The 14726-nt window shown below is 40.2% G+C and overlaps 1 protein-coding gene and 1 long non-coding RNA gene across 10 annotated transcripts in view; one reads left to right on the plus strand and one right to left on the minus strand.

The window, feature by feature from the left end:
* The window catches only part of PATJ (PATJ crumbs cell polarity complex component), a 389086-nt gene that overhangs the window by 358599 nt on the left and 15761 nt on the right, over positions 1-14726 (plus strand). The window lies entirely within an intron of this gene.
* LOC147375494 (uncharacterized) lies at positions 221-1429 on the minus strand. The gene is made up of 2 exons (XR_015161560.1): positions 1298-1429; positions 221-409 (listed from the first exon to the last, which is right to left on the minus strand). It is a non-coding gene; the product is annotated as an uncharacterized LOC147375494 (long non-coding RNA).

Consider the following 14726-nt stretch of genomic DNA (forward strand, 5'->3'; position numbering starts at 1 on the left):
GAGGGGTTGGAGCAGTTGGAGGGGGAAACACGGAGTGAGGGGAGAATTCATTTGGAGGGGGGAACACGCTTATTGGTTCTTCCTCTTCCAGGGATTCACGGGTCTCTCTTTGTTCCATAAGTTGAAAGGATAAGGCCTCTTCCCCATCCTTCATTTCACACATCTTGCCCTCGAGTGGAGTGACTACCTCCTCCTCTTTCCTTTCGCAAGTCTCGCCCTCCTCAGGTGAAGTGATTTCCTCTTCCTCTTCCTCCAAATCAGTATTCTGCCCCTCCTGAGGTAGGGAAGCTTCCTTTTCTTCTTTCAAGTCCATGGTCTCCCTCTCCTCAGGGGAAGAGACATCCTCCTCCTCCTCCTTTGGGTCAGTGGTCTCCCTCTGCTCAGGTAGACATTTACTGAATGTTTGACCCTAACACGGTTGCGGAGATACAAGAAAACAAAGTACTTTCATTAAGCATCTGGTAAGTCTAAGCTGGTGAACCCACAGAGCAGCTTAGGACACTATTAATTTAATACATGTATCCCCATCACCCAGCAGTTCCATATCTAGTTCTCCATCTTAAAGAGCCTCTCTTGGGATGCTTATCACAGCACCATGTGCAACAATGGGGAAGAACAGAGACTTAGAGGACTTGCAGGTTTTGAACCAGGTTAATGACTGTGAGAAGGAAATGGCAACCCACTCCAGTATTCTTGCCTGGAAAATCCCATGGACAGAGGAGCCTGGTAGGCTGCAGTCCATGGGGTCGGTAAAATTCGGGCACGACTGAATGACTTCACTTCACTAATGACTGTGAAGGGTAAGTGGGAGCAAAGAGCACATCTGCCTCCTCAGGGCCCCTGGGGGCCTGAGGGATGAGGGGAAGGGTTGCTGAGCTGAGTGATGTAAAAGGGCCAGACCGTAGGTTGTGGGTCCTACAAGTTGGAGCTCGCCCTCGCCAGGTCCAAGGACTCCAGGCACCACGGCTCTTTCAGGTTGCACAGACCTTAGACCTCATCACCTCAGGACCCAGAAGCCTCTCTGCCTTACCCCAGAATCCCTGTCCATCCCCCACCCCCTCTCCACTTAGAATGTCCATGTCTGCCTCGGACACCAGGTGACAGCAGCGGCAAGCCTGCTTGCTGCAGGGTGAGGAACACATTTGCTGTCCTCGGAATCTACCATGGAAGTTCACGCCCAGTAGTTCAAGATTTACTTTAAACAACAACCAAAAAAAGACCAAAATTCCTGTTAGCCTGTTTGCCTCCCCCTTCCTCACAAGTTAAACACACAAATTAAGCCGTCTTCCAGTCTTACCTCCATGCCTGGTCCCTGGTCTTGCTGGGCGAAGAGCACTTCAGACAGCAGGGCTGAACCAAGACGTCTTTGTCTCCTCAAACTTGTATCTAGCTGAGCATACCTTTCCAAGATCAGATTATCTCCTTCTTCAAGTCTGGGAGACCAATCAACTCTTAAGACAAAGATTGTTGATATAGATGCCTTGGGGCTATCAAGTCATTCTGGGGATGATGGGTTTATCTGTTTGTTTCTCGCAAAAGACCAAACTATCAGTGAAAATCCTTCCTATTTCCTATCCAGCCCCTTGTATTCCACTTCTGAAAAATAGGCAGGAGCTGGGGGATCCTAAGTTGCTCCTAGGATTTAATATTATCAGTTGTTGAGAGGCCCTTTTATTTCAGGGTAGGGATCAAGGAGAGGCCTTACCACCCAGTAAGATGGTGCTGCCAAATGTTTTTGTATTTTCTAGCTAGATAAAATATTTAACTTTTACCCAAATAGAACTATGACTTTGGTTTCACAGTTTATATGGGCTCCTGAAAGTTTATTAAAGTTCAAAAGCTTTCTTCCTAGAATATCCATGGAGTGTGTATTTCCTACATCCCAAACCCTCTCCATGTAGTACTGGGGGGGAAGGGTGTATCTTTCCCTCCTGTTGCTGAGCACCCACTGTGAAGTTCAGCTCTGCTTCCAGCTGCTTGTTTGACTCTCTGCACTTCACTCTTCCTGGCTCCGTGTGTAGACCCTACTTCATTATATGCAGAATGAGGCATATCTCCTGGTGTGAGGGTCTAAGACCAGGTCTGTACCCTTTCACCAGGTGATTTGCCTGACACCACATGGGCTTCCAGGTGACACTAGTGGTAAAGAACCCACTTGCCAACGCAGGAGACATAAGAGACGCAGGTTCGATCCCTGGGTCCTAAAGATGCCCTGGAGGAGAGCATGGCAACCCACTACAGTATGCTTGCCTGGAGAATCCCATGGACAGAGGAGCCTGGCGGGCTACCATCCACGGGGTCACAAAAGAATCAGACATGACTTAGCAACTAAACAACAACTACAACATAGGAATCCCCTTCACCATATCCTAAATCCATAGAGTTTGAGTCTCTACTTGAGTGCTTGCTTTGTGGGGGCTCATGTCCTAACCAGCTGAGCCTTTCCTTTCTGTAACTGCCTTAGTTGATAGAATTTTTTCTTCTTAAAAAGACCCCAAACCAATTTCACTGTGTTCTGTGGAAATTCAGAAAATTGAACCCCATCTGCTGTATTCCTTAAGAAGGTTTTCAGTTCAGTTCAGTTGCTCATTTGTATCTGACTCTTTGCGACCCATGAATCACAGCATGACAGGCCTCCCTGTCCATCACCAACTCCCAGAGTTTACTCAAACATCACCATTGAGTCGGTGATGCCATCCAACCATCTCATCCTCTGTTGTCCCCTTCTCCTGCCTTCAATCTTTCCCAGCATCAGGGTCTTTTCCAGTGAGTCAGTTCTTTGGATCAGGTAGCCAAAGTATTGCAGTTTCAGTTTCAGCATCAGTCCTTCCAATGAATATTCAAGACTGATTTCCTTTAGGATGGACTGGCTGGAAAGACTGTTAACAATCATACAAATATGTATTAATATCATGACAATTTGTGAGGAATATTCAGAGTGCTACAGAGAGGAAAACAGGAAAAATTAAACATAGGTAATCAAAGAAGGTTGGTATAATGGAAGTGACATTTAAACTGATGCCAGGCCAACTGGTTTGGCTTCAGGGGCCAAACCAGGTTGGGCGGGGGGTGGGGAAGGACTCCAGGCAGAAAGAACTGGAATGTGGGGAGGAGGGGTTGATATAGATGGGATTAGAGGAGTAATTCTGGAAAGGACACTTGTATAATTAGGGAGTCTTAATGTTATTCCAGGTACAAAGAGAGACCACTGAAAGGATTTAAGCAGGGGAGGGTCATTATCCATTTTATATTTCAAACAATAACTGGCTCTTGTGTAGAAGAGAGTAAGTGGGGATTCCAGGTAAAAGGCAACCAATGATGGTGGATTGAATTAGGATGGTGACTAGGGAGATGAAAAGAAAGCAGACTTGAGAAGTATTTTGGAGGCAGAGTCCAGAGGATATGGTGGTAGATTATTCAGAATAAGCATCAGTATGGTTAGCATCCTAGCACCTTAGCACCTTTCCAGATGGGCAATCACCAGCCAGCAATCGGGTATTTTCAAGATTATACCTGCTGCTGCTGCTGCTAAGTCGCTTCAGTCGTGTCCGACTCGGTGCAACCCCATAGACGGCAGTCCACCAGGCTCTGCTGTCCCTGGGATTCTCCAGGCAAGAACACTGGAGTGGGTTGCCATTTCCTTCTCCAATGCATGAAAGTGAAAAGTGAAAGTGAAGTCGCTCAGTCGTGCCCGACTCTTAGCGACCTCATGGACTGCAGCCTACCAGGCTCCTCTGTCCATGGGATTTTCCAGACAAGAGTACTAGAGTGGGGTGCCATTGCCTTCTCTGAGATTATACCTAGTGCGTTTCTAATTAGGCAGCTGGAGGTGCTATGTACTCAGAAGAGGAAAAGTAAAAGGAAAATGAATTGAAGGGATTTGGTTGTTGGATCAGGAATTTGGATTTGGTTGTATTAATTTTAATAAGGCTTTGAGGTATTAAAATGCAGATATTGAGTTGGCAATTGGATATAACAAACTAAGCTGGGAATTGTCAGCACATCATTGAAATTTAAAGCTGTGGGAATGTGGATGCTGTACCCTAGATCCTGAGTGTACAAGGGGGAAACGGCCAGGCCTGAGCCATGAGGGGTATGTAGAATAGCAGAGACACAAGAGTGGCCCAGCAGCAGGAGGAAAGCCAGAGACGGTGTCATGAAGTCAGGGTCAGACCCTGGGGATGGCAACTGGAAGGGAGTGGGCTTTTGAGAATGATGTAGGCTGAGAGTAGGTAGGATTACTTAAGTCACATGCAAAGACAATTCCTCCACTACACTTGCTGGGGACGAGAGGAAAAAAAACTGGTGGGAAGTGTAGAGGACAGTTTGTCATTTTCCTTTTTGTTGTTTATCCTAAATATCCCCCCAATTCATTCATTCTTTATATGATCGTATTTCCAGAAGGCCTTATAACTTATGCAAAACAGTGTTTTCCCCCAGAATAGGATGCTTCACCCAAAATGTGTTCTGATCCAGCCAGGGCCAGCCTGTGGCTTTCCCTTCTAAGTACTCTATTAGCAGATGCAACGAAGCTTACTTATTCGTATTTTGGTAGTCATGCCCTCTGTTGGCTTACCCTGAAACTGCAATCAAATCAAGCTCTTGCACTGCTGCCAAGTCAAGTCCTTTCACCCACTGTTGTTCAGTCTCTCAGTCCCGTCTGGCTCTTTGTGACCCCATGGACTGCAGCACGCTGGCTTCCTTGTCCTTCACTATCTCCTGGAGTTTGCTCAAACTCATGTCCATTGAGTCGATGATGCCCTCCCACCATCTCATCCCCTGTCACCCCTTTTCCTCTTGCCCTCAGTCTTTCCCAGCGTTAGTGTCTTTTCCAGTGAGTCGGCTCTTCAGATCAGGTGGCCCAAGCATTGGAGCTTCAGCTTCAGCATCAGTCCTTTCAAGGAATATCCAAGGTTGTTCTCCTTTAGGATTAACTGGTTTGATCTCTTTGCTGTCTAAGGAACTCACTCTGTCCTTGTGTGCTAATATCATCTAGAAGGACAGTTCATCAGAAGCAAGGGCAGCCCAGGAGCCCTTGAGAAAGAAGTTTGGATAACTAGTTGAGGTAGAAGACAACTCCAGAATAAGCAGACAAGGCAGGTTTTTTATGAATCCTGTCTAACAGGTGAAAAAACTGAAACTTAAGCATAGTACCATTTAAGTGGCAAAAACAACTTCAGATCTTCATTCTGTCAGAGGTATGCCGTATTTCTTCTTAATTCTTTGCAATATTTTTGCAGAATAGAAATATAACTGATTATTTACATGTCAGTTCTATACTTTTGTTTGTGTGCGTGCTCAGTCCCTCAGTCACGTCTGACTCTTTTTGACTCAGGACTGCCAGGCTCTTCTCTCTACACGATTTCCCAGGCAAGAATACTGGAGTGGGTTGTCATCTCCTATCCTGGGGGGTCTTTCTGACCCAAGGATCAAATCTGCATCTCTCTCTTTGGCAGGCAGATTCTTTACCACTGCACCACTCTTCGTTTGTGCCATACTTTTGTTTGGGACCATCGAAATGCGAATCAGTGAGGAAGAACTTGAGAACCTCTTGATGAAGGTGAAAGAGGAGAGTGAAAAACCTGACTTAAAACTCAACATTCAAAAAACTAAGATTATGGCATCTGGTCTCATCACTTCATGGCAAATAGATGGGGAAACAATGGAAACAATAATAGACTTTATTTTTTGGGTTCCAAGTCACTGCAGATAGTGACTGCAGCCATGAAATTAAAAGACACTTGCTTCTTGGAAGAAAAGCTATGACAAACCTAGGCAGCATATTAAAAAGCAGAGACATAACTTTGCTGACCCAGGTACATCTAGGTAAAGCTATGGTTTTTCCAGTCATGTATGGGATGTGAGAGCTGGTAAAGAAAGCTGAGGGCTGAAGAATGGATGCTTTTAAACTGTGGTGTTAGAGAAGACTCTTCAGAGTCCCTTGGACTGCAAGGAGTTCAAACCAGTCAATCCTAAAGGAAATCAATCCTGAATGTTCATTGGAAGCACTGATGCTGAAGCTGAAGCTCCAATACTTTGGCCACCTGATTCGAAGAGCTGACTCATTGAAAAAGACCCTGATGCTGGGAAAGATTGAAGGCAGGAGAAGGGGACAACAGAGGACGAGATGATTGGATGGCATCACCGACTCAATGGACATGAGCCTGAGCAAGCTCCAGGAGATGGTGAGGGACCGGGAAGCCTGGCATGCTGCAGTCCATGGAGTTGCAAAGAGTCAGACATGACAGAGCAACTGAACAACAACAACAACAAACGCAAATCATAGGAAATCAAGAGATATTCTTTCATTCATCAAATATTAAACATGTTCTACATAAGGGGGATATGGTGGTGAATAAAACAGACAAATTTCATGTCCTCACCTTCTAATATGAAGTGATAAGGCAAGACAGGGCTTCTCTTGTGACTCAGCTGGTAAGGAATCTGCATGCAATGCAGGAGACCTGGGTTCGATCCCTGGGTTGGGAAGATACCCTGGAGAAGGGAAAGGCTACCCACTCAGTATTCTGGCCTGGAGAATTCCATGGATTGTATAGTCTGTAGGGTCACAAAGAGCTGGACACGACTGAGCAACTTTCACACTTTCAAGACAAGACAAGGCAAAATATATATAGTTAATTAGTTGGTAATGATAGTAAGAAAACATAAAGTGGGGAAGGAGATTGTTAAACAAAATTAAACTGAGTAAATTTGAAGGTCTGTTTGTCTTTATTAAATGATGTATGAATATTATTATTCATGAATTATTATATCATTATTCATGAATTATTATTATTCATGATAACTGGGATGCATCCCATTTATCAAATAGAATGGTACTCCAAGGTTCTATACAAAAATGTAAGGGTTTTATAGGAAGGAGGGTAGGACAAGGAAGTTAAAAGAGTGGATTATTTCTGGTAGGACTTATTAAGTAGATTCTCTGATTGGTCTTGATGAGGAAATTCCAGACTGATTGGTTTAAAATTCCACTCCAAGGAGCAGCTGAAACTGCAGTTAGGTGTTAAGTCCTTGGAGGGCTTAGCATATGTGGCTCTATATTGGGCCAGTTTCTTTTCTTTTTTTTTTACTCAAATTTTTAAAAAGTTTATTTTTTATTGAAGGATAATTGCTTTACAGAATTTTGCTGTTTTCCATCAAACCTCAACATGAATCAGCCATAGGTATACATATATCCCCTCCCTTTTGAAACTCCTTCCCATCTCTCTCCCCATTCCACTGCTCTAGGTTGATAGAGAGCCCCTGTTTGAGTTTCCTGAGCCATACAGCAAATTCCCATTGGCTATCTATTTTACATATGGTAATGTGAGTTTCCATGTTACTCTTTCCATACATCTCACGCTCTCCTCCCCTCTCCCCATGTCCATAAGTCTGTTCTCTATTTCTCCACTGTGACCCGTAAATAAATTCTTCAGTACCATTTTTCTATATTCCTTATATATGTGTTAGAATACGGTATTTATCTTTCTCTTTCTGACTCACTTCACTCTGTATAATAGGTTCTAGTTTCATCCACCTCATTAGAACTGACTCAAATGTGTTCCTTTTTATGGCTGAGTAATATTCCATTGTGTATAGGTACCACAACTTCTTTATCCATTCATCTGTCAGTGGACATCTAGGTTGCTTCCATGTTCTAGCTATTGTAAATAGTGCTGCAGTGAACAATGAGATACATGTGTCTCTTTCAATTTTGGTTTCCATAGGGTATATGCCTAGGAGTGGGATTGGTTTTACTCCTAGTGAATCTCCATACCAACTTCCATAGTGGCTATATCAATTTACATTCCCACCAACAGTGCAAATTTCCCTTTTCTCCACATCCTTTCCAGCATTTATTGTTTGTAGACGTTTTGATGAGGGCCATTCTGACCAGTGTGAGGTGATATCTCATTGTAGTTTTGATTTTCATTTCTCTAATAATGAGAGATGTTGAGCATCTTTTCATGTTTGTTGGCCATCTGTATGTCTTCTTTGGAGAAATGTCTGTTTAGGTATTTTTCCCACTTTTTGATTGGATTATTTGTTTTTCTGGTATTGAGTTGTATGAGCTGCTTGTATATTTTGGAAATTAAGCCTTTGTCAGTTGTTTCATTTTCTATTATTTTCTCCCATTCTGAGGGTTGTCTTTTTACCTTGCTTATAGTTTCCTTTGCTGTGCAAAAGCTTTTAAATTTAATCAGGTTCCACTTGTTTACTTTTGTTTTTATTTCCATTATTCTAGGTGGGTCATAGAGGATCTTGCTTTGATTTATGTCATTCTGAGTGTTCTGCCTATGTTTTCCTCTAAGAGTTTTCTAGTTTCTGGTCTTACATTTAGGTCTTTAGTCCATTTTGAGTTTATCTTTGTATATGGTGTTAAGAAGTGTTCTAATTTCATTCTTTTACATGTAGCTGTCCTATTTTCCTAGCACCATTTATTGAAGGGCTATCTTTGCCCCATTGTATATTCTTGCCTCCTTTGTAAAAAATAAGGCACCCATAGGTGTATGGGTTTATTTCTGCTCTTTCCATCTTGTTCCATTTGTCTGTATTTCTGTTTTTGTGCCAGTACCATGCTGTCTTGATGACTGTAGCTTTGTAGTATAACCTGAAGTCAGGAAGCTTGATTCCTCCAGCTTCATTCTTCTTTCTCAAGACTGCTTTGGCTCTTTGGGGTCTTTTGTGTTTCCATATGAATTGTGAAATTTTATGTTCTAGTTCTGTGAAAAAATGCCATTGGTAAATTGATAGGGATTGCATTAAATCTGTAGATTGCATTTGGTAGTATAGTCATTTTCACAATATTGATTCTTCCTACCCAGGAACATGGAATATCTCTCCATCTGTTTATGTCATTTTTTATTTCTTTCATTAGTGTATTATAGTTTTCTGTATACAGTTCTTTCATCTCCTTATATAAATTTAATCCTAGATATTTAATTATTTTTGTTGCAGTGGTGAATGGGATTGATTCCTTAATTGCTCTTTCTGATTTTTCATTGGTAGTATGTAAAAATGCAAGTGATTTCTGTGTATTGATTTTGTATCCTACAACTTTGCTATATTCACTGATTAGCTGTAGTCATTTTCTGATACTATCTTTAGGGTTTTCTATGTTCAGTATCATGTCATCTGCAAATAGTGAGAGCTTGACTTCTTTTCTGATCTGGATTCCTTTTATTTCTTTTTCTTCTCTGATTGCTGTAGCTAGAACTTCCAGAACTATGTTGAATAATCATGGTGAAAGTGGACACCCTTGTCTTGTTCCTGATCTTAGGGGGAATGCTTTCAGTTTTTCACCATTGAGAATATTGTTTGCTATAGGCTTGTCATATATGGCCTTTACTACGTTGAGGTAGGTTCCTTCTATGCCCATTTTTTGAAGAGTTTTAATCATAAATGGGTGCTGAATTTTGTCAAAGGCTTTTTATACACCTATTGAGGTTATCATATGCTTATCTTTCAGCTTGTTAGTATGGTGTATCACATTGATTGATTTGTGTATATTGAAGAATCCTTGCATCCCTGGAATAAACCCAACTTGATCATGGTATATGAGCTTTTTGATGTGGTGCTGAATTCTGTTTGCTAGAATTTTGTTGAGGATTTTTGCATCTATGTTCATCAGTGATATTGCCCTGTAGTTTTCTTTTTTGTGTGTTGTCTTTGTCTGGTTTTGGTATCAGGGTGATGGTGGCCTTGTAGAATGAATTTGGAAGTGTTCCTTCCCCTGCAATTTTTGAAAGAGTTTTAGAAGGATAGGCATTAGCTCTTCTCTAAATGTTTGATAGAATTCTTCTGTGAAGTCATCTGGTCTTGGGCTTTTGTTTTTTGGGTGATTTTTGATCACAGCTTCAATTTCAGTGCTTTTAGTTGGGTTGTTCATAATTTCTAATTCTTCCTGGTTCAGTCTTGGAAGATTGAACTTTTCTAAGAATCTGTCCATTTCTTCCAGGTTATCTATTTTATTGCGATATAGTTGTTCATAATAGTCTCTTATAATCCTTTGTATTTCTGCATTGTCTGTTGTAACCTTGCCCTTTTCATTTCTAATTTTGTTGATTTGATTATTCTCTCTTTTTTTCTTGATGAGTCTGGCTAAGAGTTTGTTAACTTTGTTTATCTTCTCAAAGAACCAGCTTTTAGTTTTTTAATCTTTACTATTGTTTCTTTCATTTTTTAATTTATTTCCACTCGGGTCTTTATGATTTCTTTCCTTCTACTAATTTTGTTTTTTTTTTTTCCTTCTTTTTCCAGTTGCTTTAGGTGTAAAGTTAGGTTGTCTATTTGATGTTTTTTTTGTTTCTTGAGGTAGGATTGTATTGCTATAAACTTCCCTCTTAGAACTGCTTTTGCTCCATCCCATAGATTTTGAGTTGTCGTGCTCTCATTGTCATTTGTTTCTAGAAATTTTTTTATTTCCCTTTTGATTTCTTCAGTAACCTGTTGGTTATTTAGAAACATGTTGTTTAATCTCTATGTGTCTGTGTTTCTTACAGTTTTTTTCTTGTAATTGATATCTAGTCTCATAGCATTGTGGTCGGAGAAGATACTTGTTATGATTTCAATTTTCTTAAATTTACTGAGGTTTTATTTGTGACCCAAGATGTGATCTATCTTGGAGAATGTTCCACTTGAGAAGGTGTATTCTGCATTTGGATGGAATGTCCTGAAGATATCAATGAGATCCATCTCATCTAATGTATCATTTAAGATATGTGTTTCCTTATTAATTTTCTGTTTTGATGATCTGTCCATTGGTGTGAGTGGGGTGTTAAAGTCTCCTACTATTATTGTGTTACTGTCAATTTCTCCTTTTATGTCTGTTAGTGTTTGTCTTGTGTATTGAGGTGCTCCTATATTGGGTGCATTGGAGAAGGAAATGGCAACCCACTCCAGTACTCTTGCCTGGAAAATCCCTTGGACAGAGGAGCCTGGAAGGCTACAGTCCATGGGGTCGCAAAGAGTCAGGCACGACTGAGTGACTTCACTTTCACTTTTCACTCTCATGCATTGGAGAAGGAAATGGCAACCCACTCCAGTATTCTTGCTTGGAGAATCCCAGGGACAGAGGTGTCTATGGGGTCGCACAGGGTCGGACATGACTGAAGTGACTTAGCAGCAGCAGCAGCATGTTGGGTGCATAGATATTTACAATTGTTATGTCTTTCTCTTGGATTGACCCCTTGATCATTATGTAGTGTCCTTCCTTATCTCTTGTAATCTTTATATTAAGGTCTTTTTTGATATGAGGATTGCTACTCCAGCTTTCTTTTGCTTCCCATTTGCATGGAATATATTTTTCCATACTCTCATTTTCAGTCTGTATGTGTCTTGAGGTCTGAAGTGGGTTTCTTGTAGACAGCTTATACATGGGTCTTGTTTTTGTATCCATTCAGCCAATTTGTGTCTTTTGGTTGGAGCATTTAATCCATTTACATTGAAAATAATTATTGATGTATATATTCCTATTGCCATTTTGTAATTGTTTGGGGTTGATTTTGTAGATCTTTTTTCTTCTCTTGTATTTCTTGACTATATAAGTCCATTTAACATTTGTTGTAAAGCTGGTTTGGTGGTACTGAATTCTCTTAACTTTTGCTTGTCTGAAAAGCTTCTTATTTCTCCATCAATTTTGAATGAGATCCTTGCTGAGTACAGTAATCTTGGTTGTGGATTTTCCCCTTTCAGTACTTTAAATATATCCTGCCTTTCCCTTCTGGCCTGCAGAGTTTCGGCTGAAAGATCAGCTGTTAAGCATATGGGGTTTCCCTTGTATGTTACTTGTTGCTTCTCCCTTGCTACTTTTAATATTCTTTCTTTGTGTTTAGTCTTTGCTAGTTTGATTAATATGTGTCTTGGCATTTAGTTGATTAGTATGTGTCTTCTCCTTGGGTTTATCCTGTATGGGACTCTTTGTGCCTCTTGGACTTGATTGGCTATTTCATTTTCCATGATGGGGAAATTTTCAACTATAATCTTCAAAATTTTTCTCTTATCCTTTTTTTCCCTTCTTCTTCTGGGACCCCTGCAATTCGAATGTTGGTGCATATGATATGGTCCCAGAGGCCTCTGAGAGTGTCCTCAGCTCTTCATTCTTTTTACTTTATTCTGGTCTTCAGAAGTTATTTCCACCATTTTATCTCCCAGCTCACTGATTCGTTCTTCTGCTTCAGATATTCTGATATTGATTCCTTCTAGAGTATTTTTATTTCAGTAGTTGTGTTGTTTGTCTCTGTACATTTACTCTTTAATTCTTCTAGGTCTTTGTTAATTGATGCTTGCATTTTCTCCATTTTGTTTTCAAGGTTTTTGATCATCTTTACTATCATTATTCTGACTTATTTTTCAGGTAATTTTCCTATTTTCTCTTCCCTTATTTGAACCTCTGTGTTTCTGGTTTGTCCCTTCATTTGTGCAGTATTTCTCTGACTTTTCCTTTTTTTTTTTTTTAAGTTATTGTGTTTGAGGTCTCCTTTTCCCAGGCTTCAAGGAAAGTTGAATTCTTTCCTTGAAGAAGGTTGAATTCTTTCTTCCTTTCGGTTTCTTAAGCTCTTTTAAGGTTGGTCCAGTGGTTTGTGTGAGGTTCGTATAGGGTGAGATTTGTACTGAGTTTTTGTTTGTTTTTCCTCTGATGGGCAAGGCTGAGTGAAGTAGTATTCCTGTCTGCTGATGATTGGATTTGTATTTTTGTTTTGTTTGTTGTTTAGATGAGGCATCCTGCAGAGGGTGCTACTGGTGGTTGGGTGATGCCCAGTCTTGTATTCAAGTGGTTTCCTCTGTGTGAGTTCTCATTATTTGATATTCCCTAGGGTTAGTTCTCTGGTAGTCTAGGGTCTTGGAGTCAGTTCTCCCACTCCAAAGGCTCAGGGTTTGATCTCTGGTCAGGAACAAAGATTCCACAAGTGGTTTGTTATGACGTTAAGGAAGAGTAAAACAAATATCTGAAAGTGAGAAACCAAAGATGAACCCTAGGCAAATGGCAGTTAGAAAATCAGGCAAATAATAATTAAAATAATGGAATATACAATATACATATACACCCATGAGCAAAGTGAAAACAGCCCCACAAAAATAAAGCAGTAGATTGACCCAGCAAACAAAGGAAATAAAAAATTATATTTACCAGTTAAGAACAAAACTAACTTAAGCACAAACTGGAAAACAAAACTAAAGCAATGTGCCAAGTGGGGAATAAAGCAATGAAAACAAAACTAACAAATTTGTCGAGAGGAAAGGAAAGAAAGAAAAGAAAGACAGAATAGATATACAAAGTTAAATAGAGGTAGATGAAGAAGATTTATATACATTAAAGATTAACTGCAAGGGGAAAAGAACAGTAGGAAAGTCAAGTGAAGGAATAAATGTAGAAAAAAATAATAGGTTTAAAAAAATAAAAATTAGAATTATAAAAAAGAGAAAAAAAAATGGAAGAAGAAAGAAAAAAGGGGATAAAAAGGAAAAATCCACAGAACTGCAAAAGCCCAGTGTAGAGGCAGAGGTTTATAACAACAGTAGAAAGTATGACTGAATATACACATATACATACACACCCATAAGCAAAATCAAAACAGTCCAGCAAAAATTAAGACAATAGACTGACCTGGCAAACAAAGGAAACCAAAAATTATATTTACCAGAACAAAACTAGTTAAAGCACAAACTGGAAAACAAAACTAAAGCAAGGTGCCAATTGGGGAATAAAGCAATGAAAATAAAACTGAGAGGAAAGAAGAGAAAGAAAAGAAGAAAGAATAGACATGCAAAGTTAAATAGAGGTAGATAAAGAAGATTTATATACGTTAAAGATTAACTGCAAAGGGAAAAGAATAGTAGGAAAAGCAAACAAAGAATAAATGTAGAAAAAATAATAATAGGTTTAAAATTTTTTAATTTAAAAAAGAGAAAAGAAAAAAAAAAAAAAAGGGAAAACTCCACAGAACTGCAAAAGCCCATTGTAGAGGCAGAGATTTATAACAACAATAAAAAATGTGACTGAGGAAAAAGAAAAAAAAACAAAAAAAGCTCAAAAGCTTAATTGGATTTCTTAGTGCCAATAAAATTGACAACTACAACAGATGGAGGGGGAAAAAAGAAAAAAATCCAAAAGAATCTACAGAACAAGTCAAAAAATAAGAATAATAAATGTTTTTCTTGAGTCTGTGCTGTCAGAGTCCTTTCCCGCATAGGGAATCACAGTCCACATTACCTCCCTAGGATGCCCTCCAACACTGTACTGATCTCTGGACCTGCTGTGGGGGCTGCTCAGATTCTAATCTGGTCCTGCTCCTGTGTGTTCTTGCCTCCAATGTCCACAGCTATCAGAGCTAGGGCATTTTATTTTGTGGGAGCTCTCAATGGCCTTTTATATATTCCATAGACACAGAGTCTACTTAGTTGATGTGTGGACTTAATCTGCAGCTTGTACAGCTGGTAGGAAGGTTTTGGGTCTTCTTCCCTAGCTGCATTGCCCCTTGGTTTCAATTGTGGTTTTATTTCCACCTCTACATGTGGGTCTTCCACTGGGGTTTAGCTCCTGAGGCCACCCTGGAGGGCTTGGGTTTGCCCCCTGTGAAGGCCAGGTGTGGAAGTGATGCAGCTGATTGGTTTGCCGTGGTTCTGGCAGCACCAGGTACTCAGGGGGGTTGACAGCTAGGGTAGTAGGAAATATAGCACTCTAGAAGGGTATGGCAACTAGTATTGGCCAATACACTTCAGTATTC

Source organism: Bos grunniens, chromosome 3 (assembly GCF_055505025.1).
Source record: "Bos grunniens cultivar Pamir isolate PY7600 chromosome 3, Bosgru_T2T1.0, whole genome shotgun sequence".
Taxonomy (NCBI): domain Eukaryota; kingdom Metazoa; phylum Chordata; class Mammalia; order Artiodactyla; family Bovidae; genus Bos; species Bos grunniens.